General features: G+C 46.6%; 1 protein-coding gene across 10 annotated transcripts in view; it reads right to left on the bottom strand.

Annotated features, from left to right (window-relative positions):
• The window catches only part of LOC108178662 (Ig lambda chain C region-like), a 362,049-nt gene that overhangs the window by 207,179 nt on the left and 130,342 nt on the right, over positions 1–24,528 (bottom strand). The gene's annotated exons all lie outside the window — the stretch shown is intronic.

Below are 24,528 nucleotides of genomic sequence, written 5' to 3'. Positions count from 1 at the left end.
GGTCTTCCCATGTAGGTGCAGGGGCCCAAGCACCAGGCCATCTTCTACTGCTTTCCCAGGCCATAGCAGAGAGCTGGATTGGAAGTGGAACAGCCGGGACTCAAACCAGTGCCCATATGGGATGCCGGCACTGCAGGTAGCGACTTTACCCACTATGCCACAGCGCCAACCCCTCAAAAAAATTTTTTTAAATTCAGGGGGTTGGTGCGTTGGTGCAGCGGGTTAACGCCCAGCCTGAAGCGCCAGCATCCCATAGGGGTGCAAGTTCAAGACCCAGCTGCTCCACTTCCGATCCAGCTCTCTGCTATGGCCTGGGAAAGCAGTAGAAGATGGCCCAGGTCTTTGGGCCCCTTCACCCATGTGGGAGACCTGGAAGAAGCTCCTGGCTCCTGGCTTTGATTGGCGCAGCTCCAGCTGTTTTGGACAACTGGGGAATGAACCAACAGATGGAAGACTTCACTCTTTCTCTCTGCCTCTTCTCTCTGTGTAACTCTGACTTTCAAATAAATAAGTAAATCTTTTAAAAAAAATTCAGGATCGCTGGCACAATAGGTTCAATAGGCTAATCCTCCGCCTAGCAGCACCGGCACACCAGGTTCTAGTCCCAGTCGGGGTGCCGGATTCTGTCCCGGTTGCCCTTCTTCCAGGCCAGCTCTCTGCTGTGGCCAGGGAGTGCAGTGGAGGATGGCCCAGGTCCTTGGGCCCTGCACCCCATGGGAGACCAGGAGAAGCACCTGGCTCCTGCCTTTGGATCAGCGCAGTGCGCCGGCCATTGGAGGGTGAACCAATGGCAAAAGGAAGACCTTTCTCTCTCTCTCTCTCTCTCTCTCTCTCTCTCTCTCTCTAGAGCACTGTCCACTCTGCCTGTCAAAAAAAAAAAAAATTCAGGATGAAAATCAAACCTTCTTGTGAATTTGTACTAAGAACAGATCAACATTTTAAGAAAAATGTGTTGCTTCAATACAGTAGACTAGAATCCAGTTTTGCGTCAGTCTGTGTACCTTTGGTGTTAATGTTCAGTCTTTAGAAAACCCTGTAGATAATAAATCGCTTACACTTCTACCAGCCTGACCACTCAAGATTCCTCTTCCACAAACCCTCTTAACTTTTTTATATTCTTTCAGTTATTAGTCCTGTATTTTTCTTTTATCTTCTTATGGAACATCAGTAAGTTTACATTAGGACAAAAATTACTATTAGTAACCTTAATTTCTAGTGAAAACCTTGTAAGCAATTTTGAACTGTCACGTATATCCTATAAAACCATTTTTATTAATAGTCCCAGACATCCTAACTTTTTATGGAATTCATTTATTTAATTTATTTAGAAGACATAGTGATAAAGAGAGAAAGAAGAGGAGAGACAGAGATTTTCCATTTGCTGGTTCACTCTGCAAATGGTGTAATGGCCTGGGTTGGTCTCAGCTGAAGCCAGGAGGGTGGAACTCCATTGTGGGAGGCAAGGACCCAAGCACCTGGGCCGTCCTCCACGGCTTTCCCAGGCTCATTAGCAGGGGCTGGGTCAGAAGTGGAGCAGTCAGGACTTGAACCCGCATTCCAGTGTAGGATGCCAGTGGCAGCTTGACCTGCTGCACCACAATGCTGGCCCCAACTTCTTCTTCTTCTCCTCCTCCTCCTTCTCTTCATAGAATTTAAGAAGCCAAGAGTACTTGCATTTATATTTAGGAACAAGTATCCTTTCTGTTTACCTATTTTATTTTTTAACAAGTATGCTTACATATGAAAGCAGGGGTGTTTTATAAGCATGACTATTACTTTAAGTTATTTTCTTGTCAAAGAAAAACTCTAAAATTTATTATAGCTAAACAAAAAGATTTATTTATTTATTTGAAAGGCAGAGTTACACAGAAGGGGTAGGGAGGGAGGGACGGAAGGAGGGGAAGAGAGAGAATGAGAGAGAGAGAGAGAGAGAGAGAGAGAGAGAGAGAGAGAGAGAAATCTTCCATTTACTGGTTCGTTCTTATAATTCTCATGACTGGGCCAGGCTGAAACTAGGAGCTAGGAACTCCATGATGGTCTCCCATATGGGTGGCAGGAACCCTAATACTTGGGCCCAGTATCTGCCACCTCCCAGGTGCATTGGCAGGAAGCTGGTTGGGAAGTGGTGTAGCTGGGACTTGAACCAATAAATCATGCTTTCATTAAGCAGGAAGCAACAGCCACCATCTTGCACTTTATTTTTAAAGATTTATTTATTTATTTGAAAGGCAGACTTAAGAGAGAGAAAGAGGCAGAGGTAGAGAGATCCTCCGTCCATTGGTTCACTCCCCAGTTGGCTGCAACAGTCAGATCTGGGCCAATCTGAAGCCAGGAACCAGGAGTTTCCTCTGGGTCCTCTGCATGGGTGCAGGGGCCCAAGGACTGGGGCCATTTTCCACTGCTTTCCCAGGCCATAGCAGAGAGCTGGATCGGATTTGGAGCAGCTGGGTCTTTAACCGGCGCCCACATGGGATGCTGGCCCCGCAGGTGGCATCTGTACCCGCTACGCCACAGTGCTGGCCCCACTATATTGCCCTTTAATCTGAGTTATTTGTTTTTACATGGTATTAGTCAGCTTTCTGCTACTTGTGCTGAAATCCCCGAGAGGAGCTTCTTGGGAAGGAAGAGGTTATTTCAGTTTACATTTCGGAGGCTCACTGTTCAAGATGGGGCAGCCCTGTTTGTCTGGAAGCATGGAGCTGTATGGAGGAAGGATCACGTGGTTCAGCCAAGTAACCAGCCCTTTGGGAAGGCAAGCCCCTGGCGACTTACAGCTTCCACAAGGCTGCCTCCTAGCCACCTCAATTAGATCAAGCCTCCGCCCCAGTCCATCAGACAATAGCATTCATCCCTTAACCATTAGCACAGAACTGCAGTTTCAATGTCTGCAGAAATCTGGACAGCCAAATCCTGTCCAATCCATAACATACATCAAAATGAGAGGATTTGAAATATTAACATACATAACTTTTCCTGGCCATGAAACCAGGCACAAATGTATGTTAACAATTCCAAAAACATGTTCACATCTTTTTTTTTTTTCAATAACAAGTTTAAAGCAGCTTACTCATCAGAGATTTACCTAAGTCATGTGAACCAACAAACATTTGGGTTAATTTAATTCCTTCTGAACCATTGTTCTAGGTATGTCCCACTTTCTCTGTATTGGCTCCGTTTGATGTAATAGCATAAAATCTTGCATATGTGAAATTTCTCCCTATTCTTCCTTTTTCATGAAACAAGCATAGCTGGAAAATAGTGACAAAACCCAGATATCCATTAAGTGAATACTTCTCGTCAGATCCCAGGGAGTAGTAGTGTGGCCAAGCAGTGTTACAGTAAAATACCTGGGTTTATAATTAATACTACCCAGTTTTGCAAAGTGTAAACTAGAGCTCTGATTACTCACTGAATTTTACAACTGGACCTGTTGACAAAGAATCAAGCTTTAAAAAAAATTGTCACGTTACAAAGCAGTCTGTCAGGACACAGAACTTTCTCTGGCTCCTGAAATGGAAACTCCCTTCCAACAAGAGACACTGGTGTGGCTGTGCTACCAAATATGTTTCCCCAGATTTTGAACAAATTTGAGCCTGATTTCTTCTACGCAGAATGTGCTTCAGGCCAGTGAGACCTGGTCAACAGTCAGCCACTAGGGGGTGTCCCTGAGGCTGCTACAGGACAACCCCTAAGGGTGGCTTTCAGCCCAGGGCCCATTTGCTACAGGTGAGAAGCCCACTTGGGACCAGAGTCCTTTTGTGATCATCAGTATGCTATGAAACCCCAATAAAACCTGGGTTCATCTGATGCATATCAAGCCAATCACTGACACCAGAGTGTTAGGAAAAAAGTGTAACAGGATACTTGGATTGAGAGGTGGGACATCGAGGCTTTTAACAGGAAAACAGCTCAATTGATTGATGGTTGGATTGATGCCGGCAGGCCCAGCGGAGAGTTTGTCTGTAAAATTATGGGCCCTGAACAAAGCAAGGTGTTGTCTTACATAACCTTGGCACACATAACCTTGGCACAAACAACTTTTTCAGTGCAGATGTGGTTACATATACCTAGATTGGATAGCTAAAAGCTATAGCCCTGCTCACACAGCTGTTACACTCACGTGCGGTAGGTTTGCTTCAGTTCATCTAGTTGCAGTTGCAATTGCGGAGTTGCTCAGAAACCTAGGAGGCACAGGGTGGTGGGAAAGGGAGAGAGACCCAGGAATGGAGCAGGGGAGTTGTAAATCAGGCCTGGAGAAGACGCTGTGGGGCCTGGGCAGGAGCTAGAGGGGGAGCTCAGGTCAAGAAGAGTTTTGTTTCTGTTTCTAAACTGGAGCCTCTCCCAGCTTCCCAGCTGTCGTATCTGGCAGTCTCCTTGTGTGGGCTGGCGGATTCCTCTTTAACCAGAACCTCCTGTTTCTCTCTGTAAGACACTGGTGTTTGCTTTTCTCTGACAATCACTTCTTATTTTACACGTCTTATTTTACACCATGTGGATTTTAAGGGCATGAGCCTCTTACAAATGCAGACTCCAGGCCCCCTCCAGTCCCATTATTCAGAATCCACATTTTACAAGGTCCTCTGACAACCCCCAGGCACGTTAAGGTCTGAGAAGCACTGGTCCAACACAGGGAGGAGCCTGGCTGGGGGTTGGGGTATTGATTTTTTTTTTCTCTCTCATGCCTCATCAATTCTGGTTCCTAACCACACGGCCAGTGAGCCAACTTCCTCATTCCTCCAGGCATAATGTGCTCAAGGGTTCCCACAGAAAATGCAGACATCTCCCTCAGTACTTCCAAAGTCACAGAAATGTCTCCAGTGTTCCTTCTAGGAATGTTTCCTGTTCCCTTCCTGATTCTCAGCTTTTTGTGGTCAATTTTCTGCATTCCTTGGTCTGCAGCTGCACAAGGCCTTTGTCTGAATCTTTGCCTGGCTTTCTTCTCGGACAGATACCGGGTCACCTTAGTCATAGTTAATTAGATATGCAGTGACACCATTTTTATTTTATTTTAAGAAAAGATTTATTTATTTATTTGAAAGGCAGAGTTACAGAGAGAGACAGAGAGATAATCCATCCCCAGATGGTTCACTGCCTAGATGGCTGCCATGGCCAGGAGTGGGCCAGGCTGAAGCCAGGAGCCAGGAGCTTCTTTCAGGTCTCCCACATGGGTGGCAGGAGCCCAAGCACTTGGGCCTCTTCCATTGCTTTTTCCAGGCCATTAGCAGGGAGATGGATCGGAAGTGGAGCAGCCGGGACTCAAACCATCGCCCAAAGGGATACTGATCTCACAGATGGCAGCTTCACCTGCTATGCCACAATACTCGCCCCCGTGACACCATTTTTAAGATAGTTGTATATTCTGGTGGTGGGACTGTGGCGTGTCTTCTTAGGGGGACATATTTTATCACATAACATTAGAAAGAAGTATCCTTTTTGATAATTTTCCTTTTTTTCATATCCAAAATTATCACGCAATACATTTGTATTAAAATGAAACATAATAAAAGCAAATAATAGCAACACACAACAGAAGGTTGGTTTCTCCTCTTTGCTCTTAACTGATGAAAAGAACATTACTGGAGATGATTTTTTCTGGAGGAAACGAATTCAGCTTTAGGCTTCAGATCTGGCCCAGCTGTTGCTATTCTTTTGGAACATGAAATAATTGAATTCTGCTTTTTGTTGACCAAATCATTCACAAACACCTGCCAGGATAGGACTCAAACAGGAGTAAGAGTCAATTCCTAGCCTTTCCTCTGCCCTTCTCTCTATGGGTGGTCCACATTAGGCTGCCTTGAGAGCCCAGGGTTCTTGTCACATGATGCCCAGGACACATGATTATGTTTTTATCCAGGTGTGGTCAAGCATAAGTTCATATCTTGGATCCTGATCTGAGTGCCAAGCACCACCATGCTGTAGCTGACAGTAGTACAAAGCTTTGTCCTCAGGCTGGGTCCCAGAGAGGGTCAGGGCTTCGAGGGTGCGGGGTGGCCTGAGAACTGGGCAGATCTCCAGGGGAGTTTGTTACTTGTCTCCTATACCCACAGGAGCTTAGCCAGACTTCTGCTGGAACCAGTGTGGATAGTGGCACTTGGTGACTGTCCCAGTGCCAGAGCCACAGATGAGATGTCCCTCCTGGGGACACAGAGAGGACTCCTGAGTCACCACAGACTGAGAAATGGTCTCTGAGACCAAAGACACACATGTTAAGAGTGAGGACGAGGGGGCCGGCGCCGTGGCTCACTAGGTTAATCCTCCACCTGCAGCGCTGGCATCCCATATGAGCACCGGGTTCTAGTCCCGGTTGCTCCTTTTCCAGGCCAGCTCTCTGCTGTGGCCCGGGAGGGCAGTGAAGGACGGCCCAAGTACTTGGGCCCCTGCACCTGCATGGGAGACCAGGAAGAAGCACCTGGCTTCTGGCTTCGGATCAGCGCAGCGCCAGCGGTAGCAGCCATTTGGGGGGGGGGGTGAACCAACGGAAGGAAGATCTTTTTCTCTGTCTCTGTCTCTCTCTCACTGTCTGTAACTCTATGTCAAATAAATAAAAAAAAAAGTGAGGACGAAATACACAGGTGTCCCTCCAGAGGCCAGACACTGAAATCTCTGTGAGCCTGCGCAGAGGCTGAAGACAGAGAAGAGGGGCAGGAGAGGCCATGGTGTAGATTTTCCAAGGATTCTCAGGAGCTACAGCTGCTGCTGAACCCTCTGAAGTCTCTTTTATCCCAGCTCCTGGGTAAAAGGCCTGTGTCTGGGGGTGGTAGTGTACATGATTCAAATAAGAACCTTTCTCCAATACCATCCGATTCTGGTTCCTTAACCCAGGGAGCAGTTCCTCCATCAGGGAGTGGAGTGGTTGTGAGCTCATCGTGCGCCCTGGGAGAAGCACCTGCTGTGATGTCTGAATCCACCCGGTCAGCTCAAGCTCCGGGCCCATCCATGACAGATACCATGCAAGGTGGTTTTAAGCCAGACCCACAGCTCCCTCTGCTGTGCTCTGATAACTATTTGTGAGTTGAATACCTTCTTCAGCGATTGGAATTTAAGTTCTTGAAACTTTCCAGAGGTTTGTTGTTTAATTTAGCATGTTGTATTTTTCAGTTTTTTTTTTTTTTTTTTGACAAGCAGAGTGGACAGTGAGAGAGAGAGACAGAGAGAAAGGTCTTCCTTTGCTGTTGGTTCACCCTCCAATGGCCACTGCGGCCAGCGCACCGCACTGATCCGATGCCAGGAGTCAGGTATTTATCCTGGTCTCCCATGGGATGCAGGGCCCAAGCACTTGGGCCATCCTCCACTGCACTCCCTGGCCACAGCAGAGAGCTGGCCTGGAAGAGGGGCAACCCAGGACAGAATCCGGCGCCCCGACCGGGACTAGAACCCGGAGGATTAGGCTAGTGAGCCGCGGCGCCGGCTCATATTTTTCAGTTTTAACTACTCCCCTTTGGTCTGTTTTTATGACTTCTGTTTCTTTTCTGAGACTTGTTCTCTCCTGTTTGTTTCAAGAACGTCTGAAATCGCTCACCAAGGGGTTTTCCGACTGTCGCTCCGAAAATCACTGCTGCGTAATTCCAGCACCGTAGTCATCTCCGCACTGGTGTCTGGATGCTCGGCACAAAGTCAAGTTCTGATGTTCCTGCTTTGTGACACGACACGTGGCGTTTTATTGTGTCCTATGCGTTTGGGGAATTATGAGACTGAAGCTAGACATTTAGCAGTTGATCTGAAAAATGCCTGGGTTGGGTTCGTTGGTTTGCTCTATTCATTTTCATTTTGTTACTCTCAGGGAAAATGTCGTAATTTAATTTCAGACTTTGCAGTCAGGCACGTGACGTTAGAAACGAGGCACCCTGTCTGTACTCTGCTACTGAAAGCCCCCTGAAGCCTCAAATCCCCACTCTACTCTGAATCCAAGCTTGCCGTTGAAGGGGACCGACTAAGTCCCAGGGTTGCGGATACCCTGAGAAAGAGAAATAGGTCTGAAGTTACCACCAGGATGGACAGAGGAAATGATTGTGAACGTTCCACCTGGAGCCTCAGGAACAAATGCCCTGAGGGTACAGGGCCAGAAACCAGGTTCCAAACCACAACAAATTGGTTGAGAAACAAATGGCAGTGGCCATGGTGATGGTTCAGGTGCCCCTGAGCACCTTGGAACCCAGGCTCACTCTTGGGCTGACTCCCCCTAGTGGTGAAGGTGGCTCAGACCTGGGAACCAGGGTATCTTAGCGTCTCCCATTTGACAGACATGAGGTCCACTTGTAATCACAGGCAGACCCTTTCTGCCTGGTTCTAACTGTATGAAAGAACCCAGGAAACCGAGTCTCAATCACTGGACTGGCAACAGCAGGAGGCAGAGCACTACCTGAATCCTATTGTTAACAAAGATGCCTAACACAGGGAATTGGCTTCTTGTCAACAGAAACTGGGCAGAGGAGGAAGTCTCTAAATGTCCAATGTTTCCTCCAGAACTAAGGAGATCAGGGCACGGCTGGAACCCAAGCACTGAACTGTTTCACAGGTGAGGGATCTGTTGACCAGAAAGCTTCGGTGCTTGGGCCGGCGCTGTGGTGTAGCGGGTAAAGCCACCGCCTGCAGTGCCGGCATCCCTTGTGGGCACCGGTTCGAGTCCCGGCTGCTCCACTTCTGAACTAGCTCTCTGCCATGGCCTGGGAAAGCAGTAGAAGATGGCCCAAGTGCTTGGGCCCCTGCACCCACGTGGGAGACCTGGAAGAAGCTCCTGGCTCCTGGCTTCAGATTGGTGCAGCTCTGGCCATTGTGGCCAATTGGGGAGTGAACCAGCAGATGGAAGACTCTCTGCCTCTCCTTCTCTCTCATTGTAACTCTTTCAAATAAATAAATAAATCTTAAAAAAAAAAAAGATTTGGTGCTAAAACCCCCAGTCAATTCTTGCCTCACCAGTGCTGCCACATGTCAGCTTGCCCTCCACATCCCCAAACAAGATTAAGGAAACAGATTTGAACCCTAGACATTAGGGCCATCAATCAAATTGTAAAAGATACACATCCCGTGGGGTCAAATCTCTACACCTTGCTTACCTCTCTGTCTGGGAATTTTTATTTGTTCAGAGCCTTAGATTTGAAAGAGGCTTTTTAAAAAGATTTATTTATTTATTTATTTATTTATTTGAAAGTCAGAGTTACACAGAGAAAGAGAGAGAGAGAGAGAGAGAGAGAGAGGTCTTCCATCCGATGGTTCACTCCCCAGCTGGCCGCAATGGCTGGATCTGCCGTGTGTTTGGACTATTCACAGACACTGACAAGGGGAAGGCACTGCCTGAGACACCCATGCGAACTCTCTCAGTGCCGGGTCACTCCTCAGCCCCTACCCCAAGGCTGCTGAGAAGTGAGGGGATCCATTAGAGATGTCTGAGCGCATTGTAAGTGTGATGCCTGGAAGTGGCATAAGACAAGGCAAAGACAAGGAGGGACAGAAGGAGAAACATGAATGAATCATACTCAGTGTTTCAATATTTGGACTCTTTAAGTTATGCATAATAATAACAGTACTACTGAATTGATACAATGCAATTTGGTTCATGCTGTGGGGTACACTTCCTCGATGAAATATTGAAAATTGGCTCATCATCAAGGTCAAAATTTTTAAAAAAGATTATAAATGCAGGGGCAACAAATGTGTATCTATGGACGTTGAATCCACACCTGGAAGATATCAAAAGGGTAATGGTCAGTTCCCTGGAATTTGGGAGGGCTGTGCTACTGAATCCTAGCATGACTCTCATGACTCTCCAACTGGAGACTGATCACGTCATGTGCCTTTCGGCAGCCCGTCTTGGAAATACCAAAGGCTTCGTTCCTCACCTCTTTCCTGTTCTTCTCTTTGCCTGTGCCCTTTCATCAAGGATGATTGTCCAGCAGTAGCTGAATTCCTGCTTGTTAAACAGCCATGCCTTCCAGTTCTAGGCCACTGTCCATGATGAGCAAGTTCCTGAGAAGTCAGTGAGCCACACCAACCATGAACTGACAGCTGTTCTGTGTCGCCCTAGCGCCCCCTGAATGTCAGAGGCAGGAGATTCCAGAGTCATGGGCAAAAAGGACCTGGACAATATCCAAGGTCAGACAGTCTTTCTTTGTCTAAAACAGAACCGTGACCTTTGTCGCTCCCCCTCTTCGTGGAGGAACGACACAGGACCCTGCGCTGTTCTTTCGTCTGCTCGGCCCTCCCCGGGTTTGCTGCTGGTTCTTCCCGGGTTGGCTACCGTCCCTTCCACCTCCGTGGAAGGGCGGTTCCCCCTGGCCACTTTCCCCACTTCCGCAGGGAAGCGGCACACCACCGGCCGGCTCTCTCGGGGGCTGCACAGGTGTTCCTTCAGATAGATGTTCCCCTTAGATGTTCCTGGTGCATGTTGTCTCTCTCCTCCTTTATAGTCCTCTTCCGCCAATCCCAACTCTGCTACCCACACGCCGAGTACGCTGCTCTCCTCCAATCAGGAGCAGGTCCTGCTGTTTATTGGTTGAACTGGAGGCAGCTGTGTAGAAGCTGTTTCTCCCTTCTCAGCGCCATATTGTGGGAGAGCAGATGCATAGAATAAGTCTTAATTCCAGTAACTTAGTCTAGTCCGAGTTGCTCCCCACAACCTTCTCTGTTCCTTTCTTTTGGAATGGATATTGGGTATGAATAATTGTCCATGTGCATCATGTGTGGCTGGTACAGCTTACCTGGAGGGAAGATGGAGAAGGATAATCTTACCCCGGTACCTGATTCAAGGGAACATACAAAATTAACAGTGTCTGGTCGTATGTGGTATGCTTGCCTTTTACTTACATTTTTCTCTTCAGGCAGACAATTTTGAAACTTCCTTACAGCTCTATCCCCTAGAAATCTTTTGGGCTTTCCATTGGTGTCTCTCTTCCAACTCTTGATTCCTTTCACCTGTCGGCCGCATCCCATCAGAGTGACGTAGAGTAGCAAGAGAACAAAGACGAGGGCAAACAGAGCACAGCATGTTCTGATTCTCACCGTGTTTTTTCCGCATTGCAGGTGCCCTCAAGGAGAAGAATGGTCGGTATGTATTTTAGAGCCCCTTACTGTCTGGTGACACAATCTAGATAAGTAACGTGGTCCTTCCGTGCTGGACTTTGTCTGGAGATGCACCATGATCACAGTCCTATGGCAGAAATGAGGCTGATGGGAGTGTAGCGAAAGAAGCTAGTTTTCCAGTTTTCAAACGCCAGATATGTGTCCATGGTCCCTAGAATCAGCTGTGTTCCCTTTGCGTGCAATGCATTTGTGCGCTGGCGGGTAGACAGCATCTAGGTGTAAAATTGTGAATGTGCAGATGTGTGTGTGTTTCCTCCAGACAAATGTCAGTTTCACCCAGCACAACTCTCTATGACACTCTTCTCAATTAAAAAAAAATTAAACTGCATCCTTTCCTACACTAACTTACTCAGACCTCATCACAGACATACATTTTGGACTTAATCTAGTATACCCATTCCACAGGTGGAGAAACCAAATCACATAGGTAACCTTACTCAAGCTCGCTAGATAATTAAGTGGAAGAACCAGGACATGTAGCCAGGAGTGTGGGCCCACTTTTGTTGTTGAAACTGAAACCTACACCTTACCCCCAAAAGCAGGTGGATCCTTAGCCACCATACCAGGGAGTTCTCACATCCATGCATACTCCCAGAATTCCCCAAGCCTTCAGAGATGTAACCCACGTGGCACATATAAAATGGACTCATCTGTCATGCGGTCCCGTAGCTATCTGTGTGTGTGTTCCGGCAGATATTCAGTAGTTGCTAGTGGGACACGGACATAAAGAGCACACATGCATCTTGTCAGACCCCAGATCCTAAACACTGAAAGACACTGGGTGGATCAATGTCTTATCGGAGCCTCTCCTCACCATGCCACTCCTATTCCAACAAGAATTAGGGGGCAGCTTTAAAGTAGTGGGTGATAGTTATCACCATGGGCTCTGTGAGCCACGTGTGTGGTCAGCGCTCAGTAGAACTCTGGTTACAGGCCTGGCCTCTTTCCTTCATGGATCATCTCAGTGCAACAGGTAAGGCCCAGCAGGAGGAGCCATAAGTTTGTATACACAGTGTTGAAATATAATATTAGATTTAATTATTTACAGATTTTAATAATTGATTATCTCTGTTATGTGGTAGTTCAAAAAGGGTGCAGTGTCACTGAGAAAAAAATCCATAGTACACCACAGCCCCTGTACTGCATACCAAAAATTAATGAAATAGCAGTGAGTGAGGTATTCCAAGTATTTGAAAATGCACTGATGTTTTTTGGTAGAAAGCTGTGAAAACTGTAGCATCTCACTCCTCCACCCAGTAGAATTAGACACGTTATCAAAGGTACTATGACAAAGGGTTGGTGAGGATGTGGGGGAGTTGAAATGGCCTCCTGTTAACTTTGGGAATGGACTTTTTTTTTAAGGTTTATTTATTCATTTGAAAGGCAGAGTTAGAGAGACAGAGCGAGAAAGAAAGAGAGAGAGAAAGAGAGAGAGAGAAAGAGAGAGAGAGAGAATGAGAGGTCTTCCATTTGCTGGTTCACTCCCCAAATGATTGCAATGGCTGGAGCTGGGCTGATCCGAAGCCAGAAACCAGGAGCTTCCTTTGAATCTCCCACATGGGTGCAGGGGCCCAAGGACTTGGGCCAACTCTACTGCTTTTCCAGGCCACAGCAGAGAGCTGGATTGGCAGTGGAGCAGCTGGGATTCGAACCGGCACCCACAAGGGAGATGTTTCACATTCACAGCTTATTTAATTTGTCCATTGAAGGGGAGTTGATTTTCTGTAGAAATGTCACATGGCAGTTGGATTGGGTGTGCTGGGGTGTGAGCCATTCTGGGATACTGATAGATGCTGGGTGGCTCAAAAACATTCAGCAGAGGCAGCCGCAGCATTCAGGAAATGGAGGAAGGAAAGAGGCCACAAATCTGCACTTCCTAAGCTTTCTCCATAGATCCTCTTTGGAAGAACATGTTCTGTTTCGGGTCAGATTGAAACGTAGAGGTGAATGTGAGCTGCTCGTATCTCAGGCCTCTCTCTGCAGGGCACCCAGGTTCCCTGTCATGAAGCCTAGCTGGGGAAGATCTGAAAAACAGAATGAGGGGAGCTTTTGGGTCGGTGGTCGAGGACATGATCTCTGCTGTTCAGGGACCTCTGATCCCAGGGAGCCAAGCTAATGTCCAATACCACATCGATCACTGATTGTCATCTTGATTCTGCAGATCACTTAGTATCTCTGTTAATCATCTCAAGTGTAAAAGGTGATTTGCATCCTGCCCTCCGCCCACTCCACTGGCTTGATAGCACAGGGATTGGAGGAGACGAGGACAGATGTTCTGTCTCCAAACCGCCTTACCTCTGATTTGGGTGAAAAGGAAACTCCATCCTCTGCTGCCGTGGTACTGTCCAAGCACCCTCTCTGGGTTCAACTCCGGGTGATCTAGCCTATTCCTCCTCACACATAGTAAAACACTTCTGGAGGGCTTTGTCAGCACCATCCACCTTTTGTGGTACTGATATACACTTAGACAGTTTGTGACTCATGATAGAAGACCAGTATGTAGGCCCAGTTTAACTGCAAGAGGACCATGGAGAGAACCGAGGACACAGGGCTTGTATCACCTTCCCTGGTTCACACAACTCTTGGGGTGATGCAATCCCAAGTCGCCGAGCATCAGCACCCACAGTCTCAGGGTCCTTTCTGCACTGACCTCTTCCCCATCAAGACCTGGGCCGCGCAGTCTCCCTGGTGCACATGGGAAGAGCTCGCTAAACCCCACCATTGGCCCGAAGCCTCCCTCTGCCTCCTGTGACTGTGCCAGTAAACGGTGAGGTCAGAAGTAGAACCTCAGAATAAACGATTAACAATTTCCCTCTGTTCTTCTGCTAGCAAGAAATCGGCAGCATCTAACGAGAATGTATTTCCCTAGGAACCTCCTCAAAGGTTTGTCTCTGTCCCTGTGAGCTTCCCACTAGCCCCCGGCAAAGGATCAACAAAGTGTTGGTGATCATACACACCAAGATGCAACCTCTAAGTAAATTAAGTGAAGCTAATGTGAAAATTCAGCATAGGATTTGATTAAAGAATGAAAGCTTTAGACAATTGAGTGTATAATGTGTGAGTACAAATTATCAAGAGGGTAGGACATCTTCTTAAAATTTGTATACATTTAATTTTCCTGTTCAGTCAGCAATGCTATGATTTACAGAAGTAAAAATACATTTAAAAGGCAAATTTGGGGATAGTTAAGACACCGGCTGGCACACCTATAGTCTATATTTTAGGGACTGGATTTGTGTCTTGTCTTTCCTTTTGATTTCAGCTTCCTGATGATTGGCTCCCTGGAAGACAGCGGGTGATGGCTTAGGTAGTTCCATCCATGCCACCCACATAGGAAACCTGAACTGAACACCTGGCTCATGGCTTTGATTGGGTCGGCCCCAGGCTTTGAGGGCATTTGGGGATTTACCAACTGATGGGAACTCTGTCGCTTCTTTTCTTGCCTTTTCTAGCTTTCTTTGTTTCTTTCTTTCTTTTTTTAAATATTTATTTATTTATTTGAAAGAGTTACACAGAGAGAGAAAGAGAGACAGATAGAGAGGTCTTCCATCTGCAGGTTCACTCCCCAGATGGCCACAATGGCCGGAGCTGGGCCGATTCGAAGCCAGGAGCCAGGAGCTTCTTCCAGGTCTCCCACATGGGTGCAGGGGCCCAAGGACTTGGGCCATCTTCCACTGCTTTCCCAGGCCACAGCAGAGTCTAGCTCTATTTCTAACTTTGCCTTTCTTTCAAATGAAATAAAGTTTCAAAGTCACCTTTGGTTGACATGCAGTAGCAGTTTTGACCTAGTGTCTAGACTTTAGTTAGCTGTCGAACATTAGCAGAAATACATCTTCTCCCTGAACCTATTACTGGTTCTTATTATTTCTAAATTAATAGACAATCCCACTTTACACGTGAGTCAAAAGCTACCTCTCCATTCACTTCTCCAGGGACATCATCATGGTCAGTTGCTTCTAGTTTTGGCAATTACAGATAAGTATTTTGGAAATATCCCTGTGCAAATTTTCCTATGGACATAAACTTTCATATCAAGGATAAATATCTAGAAGCACAGTTGATGAATTACAGATGCATAAACATTCAGTAGATTTTATCAATGAAGGCAATTGGACCTAGAGCTTTTTTTTTTTTCATTTGGGCCACTATGAATCTGGACTCAATATGTTTAATAGATAAAATTCCTCACATTGTCTGGGTTTTTTTGTAAAGCATTTATTTTTATTTATTTAAAAGAATTACAGAGAGAGGTAGAGACAGAGAGAGAGAGAGAGGTCTTCCATTCACTGGTTCACTCCCCAATTGGCCATAATGGCCAGAGCTGCTCTGATCTGAAGTCAGGATTCAGGAGCTTCTTCTGGGTCTCCCACATGGGCAAAGGGGCCCAAGGACTTGGGCCATCTTCTACTGCGTTCCCAGGCCATAACAGAGAGCTGGATCAGAAGTGGAGCATCTGGGACTAGAACTGGCGCCCATGTGGGATGCCGGCACTGCAGGCTGGGGCTTTAACCCACTGTACCTCAGCACCGCCCCCCACATTATCTGGATTCTGGAATATATGTCTTTCAGGAAACTGGCTCATTTCACTTAGATATTCAAACTGTGGGATTAGAATTGTTCATAGAATTCCTTTTCAGTAGTACTGGCCCCTCTCCCGTTCATTGTATTAATTGTTTTATGTTTGCTCTTCTTGTTTCCTGTTTAGCCTGAATCGGGTTTTATCAGTTGTATTGATCCTCTCAAGAAGCCAATTTTTGGGTCATTGATTTGATGAGAAATTCCTGTGCTTCATCTTCCCTGACTTCCGCAATATGTCTCGTCACTTCTTCCATGTGCTACACATTGCGTTGCTCCATTTTCAGTCATCTCCTAATGGCAGGCTTAGATGATTGATTTTATCTTCTTCTCTTCCAATACATTACATCTAATGGTATAGATTTCTCTCCGAACACTGCCTTTGTTGCACTAGACATACTTTATCTAGTTAAATTATTACTTCTTTTAGTTGAAAATATTTAGAAATTTCTGTTGAAACATCTGTAACTTAGATGTCCTTTTCAACTATCTTGTTACATTGACAAACAGTTTTGGATGTTTTCTTTAAAGCCCCAATAATCTAAGAGCATATTTTTTTCATATAACTGGTATTAATATAAAGTGAGAGCAGTGATATTATGCCCAGAATATAGTCTCTTTTTGAGTGTTCCGTGTAAGCTTAAAAAATGCATGTATTCTGCTGCTTTGGATAAAATAGGCAATAAAAGGTGGATCCTGATAATTGATGATAATTTTCAGCTCAATCATATTCATACTGTTGTTCTGCCAGTGAGATCTATCACCTCACTATTTTACTTCATATTTCAGAATTGTAAATGAGTCTTTGTTTATTTTTATCAGTTCATTGCCATTCCCAATTTGTAAAAATCATCACAGGCTTGTTTTGCCTTTGTGTGTTATTGAGTAGATAGTATATGGCTCTATTATTTACATATATATTTTTAAAGATTTATTTATTTACTTGAAAGTCAGAGTTACACACAGAGAGAAGGAGAGGCAGAGAGAGAGGTCTTCCATCCGCTGTCTCACTCCCCAATTGGCCACAATGGCCAGAGCTGAGCTGATCCGAAGCCAAGAGCCAGGAGCTTCTTCTGGGTCTCCCACACAGCTGCAGGGGTCCAAGGACTCAGGCTATCTCCCACTGCTGTCCCAGGGCATAGCAGAGAGCTGGATTGGAAGTGGAGCAGCCAGGACTAGAACTGGCACCTATATGGGATGCTGGCACTGCAGGCAGTGGCTTTACCTGCTATGCCACAGTGCCGGCCCCTGTTATTTGCATATATTAGTGTAGATGTTATATGGTTCCATTATTTGTATATATTAGTGTAGATATTATATGGCCCTGTTATTTGCATATATTAGTGTAGCTCACTTACATCCTCTGTCTTAGTGAAAAATCTAGGCTTCCCCAGGGACAGTTTCTATTGAATTTTCCTTTCTCTGGGGTATAGCCCTCGCTGAGTGTGCTTGAGACCATTCTCAGGTTACCTTTGATGATCTCTGGGAGGACCCACAGAGTTTAGTACACAGTCATTAGCATGTCTATGACTTCTTACAGTAAAAAGGTACAAAACAAAAAGCATCAAAGAGAAAATGTGCATGAGATGATGTCCAAAGAAAACCTTGTGCCAGGTTCCGGTGGTCCGTGCCTCCCCACCCCCCCCGAAGAATTCCACAGGGACACTCCTTCTCCAGCAAGAATGCAACATCATGTCAGCTGGTCTACCAGGGAAGCTCATTAGATACTCAATTCCCAAACTTATTATTATTATTATTTTTTTTTTTTTGACAAGCAGAGTTAGACAGTGAGAGAGAGACAGAGAGAAAGGTCTTCCTTTTTCCGTTGGTTCACCCCCCAAGTGGCCGCTATGGCCAGCACTGCGCCGATCCGAAGCCAGGAGCCAGGTGCTTCCTCCTGGTCTCCCATTGCAGGTGCAGGGCCCAAGCACTTGGGCCATCCTCCACTGCCTTCCCGGGCCACAGCAGAGAGCTGGACTGGAAGAGGAGCAACCGGGACAGAATCCGGCGCCCCAACCTAGACTAGAAGCCGGGGTGGCAGCACCGCAGGCGGAGGATTAGCCAAGTGAGCCGTGGTGCCAGCCCCAAACTTCCTCTTGGACCATGTAGGCACCTTCTGCTTAGCGTGTACCAAACCCAAGATTCCCAGAAAGCAGATGTTTAGCATAAACCATGTGGCTCACATACACTATTTAGGCACAGTGTGACATCACGATAGTTCTAGTGATAGTGACGACTTTTCCAAGCTCCAATTCTCAGGTGTCAGATTTGGGCAAATTTTGAAATTTTGTAAATTTTATTCACTATATTTGTTAGAAAAGGAGAAAGAGAGAGAGAGAGAGAGAGAGTGAGAGAGAGAGAGAGAGAGGTTTTCCATGTGCTGATTTAATCCCCAAATGTTTGTTCTGAGTGTGTGTTGGGGATCACCTTTTTAGTAACCTGCTGATCAGAATTCTACCTTATCTTCACTTGATCAGCTTCTTAATGTCAACTGGACTTGAGAATTTAGAACCACCTCAGTTCCTTCCCCGCCGTGTTCCCAGCCCCTTTGAGTAGGAGACTTCCACAAGCGAGTGTGGCCTTCCAGAAGTATGCTGAGCCTGTGTAAGCTTCCTTTGTGAATACCCAGTCAACATGCAGCTTCTCTTTTGCTGTCTTCTGTTTAATATTTCCCACAGCACTGGTCCACCAACTCAGGCAGCCACAAGATATATCATTGCCTGCAACTGTTTTGAACAAGTATCCTAGGGAAAATGATTTTTCCCCTGCTCTGGATAAGTTCTGAATCATTATAAATACTAACACACACAGAGAGAGAAAAACAACACATCTAAAAATACTGAGACTTCTCCCAGAAAGAAGACTTGAAGGAAATCCAGCAGAATCCTGGTCATATTCCACTGCTCCTGGGTTTTACATTTTCACTGCAAACATGGCTGTTAATTTTCAAGCCAAAGGCAGGACTGGAGAGTGGAAGATGGGGCCAGGAGAAGTTAAAATGCCGCACAGTTTGCTGTTTTATGGAGACTCCGCTATTTTCATAAATGAGATCCTCTTGCAGTATTGAAAAGCTGTTGTTAAAATATAAAGTTTTTAAATATATTCGGTCATTTTATTATGAGTGGCCTACCTGATACCCTGGTGGGGGAGTGGTCTGTATACTGCTGTGTGTTCACTAATATCATTCCTTAAACTGTTTTTATCCGGGACCCTAATCTATAACAGATTATCCTGAGAAGCTTGCATTGAATGCCCCTCAGCATGAACTACAGCACCATGGACTTCAGAGCAGCACTGAGCTGAGCTCTGCGTCAAACGTCACTAGTGACAGCTGTTTCAGTCAAGAAACCATAGTAGGCAGTTTAGAGAGACCTGCAGGCTGACGGTTATGTCTGGCCTTGTGCTGCCATTACCACCGTGCCAGCGTCCCCGTCCTTGTTGTTTCCCGGTCATTTCTGCCTCTGCTTCCACCGAGCAGGATGCTCTGGCCACGCGCATTTCACTGCGGTCTAAGCCACAGGGAAGCAGCGCTCTGCGTGACTCATCCCTGATGACTGGCACATGCCCTGTGTCCTCTTAGACTTTCAGGAAAACACTAAGCTGTGGATAGATCCTGGGAAACACTTCTCTGGAGAGGAAGGAGAGGGATCATGCATGGCAAAGGTAAGGTCACCTTTCTTTTCCTGAACTGGAAATACTGGTTCCTTGCTTTCCTGTGTTTTCAGCTGAGTCAATGGGAAAGCATTCTGCATAGATCTCAGATACTATCTTCTTCACTGATGGAATAATAGTTGCTGACCAACTGATATTTACAACCAAGGGATTTTCCAGGACCAAGTTATAAATTTTGTGCAAGAGGTTCTTTCCCTCCCAAGCAATGTCTCCTCCTTGATTTAAATACTCTCTCCCTCAGTAAAACCAGTGTTGAGAGACACATGCCCAAAGAAAAGCTTATGTCTTATCCAAAGCTATAACCCATGCTTGCCCAGATCCCCTTTGCTCTGTCTGACGTTGCTTCTGTGTTTCCAGTTCTCATTGAGAGAATCCAATGTGTGTGAAAACACTCAGCCCCGCGATGCACTCATACTGTTTGTTTTTGTGATTGCAGGAGGTGTCCATAAGATCTGGAGATAGTAAGTATTTTTGAGTCATTCATTTGATGAGGTAAAGACAGTATTTGCTAAGACTGTTGTAGGATTCTTTGAAGAGCCCCCTGATTCCGGGGTCCTGGTGGGAGTTAGGATTGTGTGGGTATGCTTAATGAAAACTGTTTTGTTGTCAAAAATTTCAGAATTATTTTTCAAGATTTTCTTTCCAGAAAACAAAACCCATTACCATCACACATTGTAATACACATTAACTCAATGAATTTTGAACTCATCTGTGTCTTATTTATTTCCCACTCCTCTGCTTTGCTGTCCTCCTTCCACCCAAGGGGATGGACCAGCAGTGGCTCAGTCCATGCCCTCTACCCCCATGTCCACACTGACCGAAGATTCCTGACTGATTCGCAATCACTGTCCACCAGTTCAGGTCTGACTGGGTGGATGAGGCTGTCTCGTGGCTTCAAGTCCACCGTTCTCTGTCTTCTATGGAAATGTCGTTTTCTTCTCAATCAAATGTAGATGTGAAAACCAGATGATGCACATTATAGCTGCCACACACATTGTCCTTGGTGGGGGTGGTGTCATTGGGAGGACCACATGAGACCTAATCCTCTAGAACATTTGAAATCAGAGCATGCATTAAAAACCATATGGTTAGCACCAGTCTTCTTCCTTGCATTTAGAATTGTGTACCTCCAGCAGCAATGAACTTGAGAGTTGCATTGTACAGGAGAGCATCTTGCCCTTACACCAGTGCTCCTTGCAGTAGTTTGGGGATATGTGACCTTTTGACTCAACCGCTGCTCCCTAACTGGTCCTAACACCAAGGGAACAACGGCCCTGTGTGTGAAGTACACAGCACGGTCTGGTCTCTACAACACCTTCTTTTCTATAATCACAGATAACCCCATTCGGAACACACAGTGGCCGGTGCTGTGAAATCACACACTTGCTATAGTCTGGAGAAGCCTGATTCCACAGTCTGTCTGGGAAGCAAGGTTGGGGTTGAGGGTAATTTAGTAAGTTTAGAACTGTAGCCAGCGAGGCCGTGGGCAAGGTGTGTGAACCAGAGCAAAGCCCCAGCTGACTGGGTGTGTGCCTGTGTGGCCTCCTCTGGTAGAGGGAGCTGAAAGTGGGAAATGCTCTTTCCTGATGTTTTTCTACTTGTTTGCATTCCAGAAGACTTGGTCCTGGAAAGCATTAGTGATGACGAGGATGGCGTTCCAGGTTGCTATCAGCCTTCCAAGGTAGCATCCAGGTGGTGGGTTCCCAGGAACAGTCAGGGTTATCCTTGCTGCTCGAGAGGCTAGCAGGAGAGGGTATAAAATTAGAAAGAAAAAGGAAATTTGTGTGCAAGTTGGTTTTGCTCTTTTCCTGGTCGGATGGTGTACCAGGAAGGTGTTCTGTGTTTATGAGCACCGAACCTGCTGTGTTTGTGTCCATGCCTCTGGTTTGATTATGAAAACCCCTTGGGCACTGTTTTTTTTTTTTTAAGATTTATTTTATTTATTTGAGAGTTAGAGAGAGGGGAGGGGAGGAGAGGGGAGGAGAGGGGAGGAGAGGGGAGGAAAGAGAGAGAGAGAGAGAGAGAGAGAGAGAGTCTTCCCTTTGCTGGTTCACTCACCAAATGACCACTATGGCTGGAGCTGAGCTGATCTGAAGCCAGGAGCCAGGAGTTTCTTCCAGGTCTCCCATATGGGTGCAGGGGCCCAAGGACTTGAGCCATCCTCTGCTGCTTTCCCCAGCCATAACAGAGAGATGGATCAGAAGTGGAGCAGCCGGGACTCGAACCAGCGCCCACATGTGTGGGGAGCAACTCGGACTAGACTAAGTTACTGGAATTAAGACTTATTCTATGCATCTGCTCTCCCACAATATGGCGCTGGGAGAGGAGGAAACAGCTTCTACGCAGCTGCCTCTTGCCAACTTGAGTGATGACCTCCAGGAGCTGATCCTGCTCCTGATTGGAGGAGAGCAGCGTACTCGGCTTGTGGGCAGCCGAGTTGGGATTGGCGGAAGAGGACTATAAAGGAGGAGAGAGACAACATGCACCAGGAACATCTAAGGGGAACATCTATCTGAAGGAACACCTGTGCAGCCCCCGAGAGAGCCGGCCGGCGGTGTGCTGCTCCCCTGCGGAAGTGGGGAGAGTGGCCAGGGGGAACCGCCCTTCCACAGAGGTGGAGGGGACGGTAGCCAACCCGGGAAGAACCAGCAGCAAACCCGGGGAGGGCCGAGCAGACGAAAGAACAGCGCAGGGTCCTGTGTCGTTCCTCGACGAAGATGGGGAGCGACATCATGGTGCCGTGACTCGGATATGAAGCCTAGGCAGGGTTTAGTGTCGTTCCTCCATGAAGATGGGGAGCGACACACATGGGATGCCAGTGCTGTAGGCGGGAGCTCTAACCCACTATGCCACAGCACTGGCCCCTGCATTGGGTGTTGAGCTGGGATGGAAGGAGTCTGCTAAGGCCCTTACTTGAAACTGGAGACAGTTTATTTTAGTGTGTGCCTGGATACGGAGGGGAAATCCTTGGTCTCCCTCGGATTGTCCAGGTCTTCTAGCAGCACCTTCCTGTTGCTGTCCTCAATGCTGTTCATTTTAAAGGACACTCACCAGGGTACATGGCAAAAGGAGTATTTACTCAGGACTGCCTGGAAGGGGCTGGAGAAGCAAGACTTTGAGCAGACGGCCATCCTCGACTGCTCACCCCCAATCACAAACTTTGGGGTGAGGCTTCTTTTCTCCCTCTATAAAGAAGCATGATACTGCACTCTTCCCATCTCCCAGGATTAGATGTAAGTAGGTGACCTCTAAATTTCCATGTAGAACTTCACTTCTAGATGGGATCATTCTCAGGTCACCAGGAGCTTTGCAGGAAACTCCACGGGACAGAGTATGCTGACAGCACCCGGCTCAGTCAGTGGTTACCTGCACTTTTCTCTTTGTAGCACCCCGGATTACAAAAGTCTTTCTCTCCCAGTCTCCAACATTCTTCAGGCCCAGGAGCAAGTACGAGAGAGAACTTACATCTGGATGTTAAGAGAATCTTGGTTTCTTCCAGAAATTTCTCTACAGAAATGCAGACATTAGAGTGGACCAAGGGCCCACCAGTAAGGTTCCATTAAAGTGAGTCGTAAAGTTCTTGAGTAAAGGAATGACTGTGCTTACAACTAATTCAATTTTTCATCTTTCTGGATACAAGAATCGGGGGTCTTGCCTTTAGAGCAAACAGCTCTTTTTCTTTAATTACTAACGTCTTTCAGTATCTCTCATTTCTTCATCTCCTGCAGACTCTCTGCCTCAAACAACATCCTCATCACATTCTGTCTTTTTTTCCCCCTCAAGATACAAAATTTCCACAGGCCTGAAAGGGTGGTGAATTGTGTCTTTCTTTTTTTTTAAGGATTTATTTATTTATTTGAAAGAGTTATACAGAGAAGAGGAGGAGGAGGAGGAGGAGAGAGAGAGAGAGAGAGAGGTAGATCTTTTTTCCTCTGGTTTACTCCCCAACTGGCCACAATGGCCAAGGCTGGGCCAGGCCAAAGCAAGGAGCCAGGACCTTCATCTGGGTCTCCCACGTGGGTACAGGGGCCCAAGTACTTGGGTCATCTTCCTCTGCTTTCCCAAGTGCATTATCAGGGAGCTGGGCCAGAAGTGGAGCAGCTGAGACTTCAACTGGTGCCCATATGGGGTGCTGGTGTTGCAGGCAATGGCTTAGTCCATTGTGCCACAATGCTGGCCCTGGTGCGTTGTGTCTTGAGGTCTTCATGTGTATCATGTGAAAGTGGTATTTGATGAGGCTGTCCACTCATCACGCAACAACCCTCCACTGTGCTTAAGAATTTGGACATTGGCCGGTGCCGCGGCTCACTAGGCTAATCCTCCACCTTGCGGCACCGGCACACCGGGTTCTAGTCCCGGTCGGGGTGCCGGATTCTGTCCAGGTTGTCCCTCTTCCAGGCCAGCCCTCTGCTGTGGCCAGGGAGTGCAGTGGAGGATGGTCCAAGTGCTTGGGCCCTGCACCCCATGGGAGACCAGGATAAGCACCTGGCTCCTGCCATCGGATCAGCGCAGTGCGCCGGCCGCAGTGCGCTGGCCGCGGCGGCCATTGGAGGGTGAAACAACGGCAAAGGAAGACCTTTCTCTCTGTCTCTCTCACTGTCCACTCTGCCTGTCAAAAAAAAAAAAAAAAAGAATTTGGACGTTAGGCTCAGAGGAGATGAATCCCAAGAGGCCATGTGTAGGGCTTATCAGACCAAAAAGCCCAGAGGGAGAAAACCCATAGTAATATTTATGGCATCGTTTCATTGTTTCCACTTAACAATTTTGAAATAGTCTCTCTTTTACCATAGAACATTTCAAGATGTTTAAAAACTTATTATACATCAAAAATGCAGAAAGCATACAAAATAAATGTACGGCTCAATGATTTCAGCCAAAATGGTCACCCTTGTTAAACACCAGTTCAGGTCTAGAACTAGGAACTGCTGGCTCTCAGAATCATCTCTCAGCTTCCTTCCGTGTTGACCCCTGTGAGTCTCCATGTGTTCTAGACTGGACTGTTCCAGTGTTGAACTATCGATAGAATAACCTGCATGTTCTGTTTAACTGTAGTTCATCTGTTTCCTTACTGCGTAGCATTTGCATTGCAGTCAAACACTGCACCTTATTCATTCTGCTGTGGATGGGTGTCCATTTTTTTGTGTGTGTAGATTTTGACTACATAATGTTGCCTTGAGAATGTTCATCTACGATTCCTGAATCATA

This window comes from Oryctolagus cuniculus, chromosome 21 (genome assembly GCF_051225735.1).
Source record: "Oryctolagus cuniculus isolate XC-2025 breed Fujian yellow rabbit chromosome 21, ASM5122573v1, whole genome shotgun sequence".
NCBI lineage: Eukaryota > Metazoa > Chordata > Mammalia > Lagomorpha > Leporidae > Oryctolagus > Oryctolagus cuniculus.
This window is presented reverse-complemented; position numbering and strand designations above follow the sequence as displayed.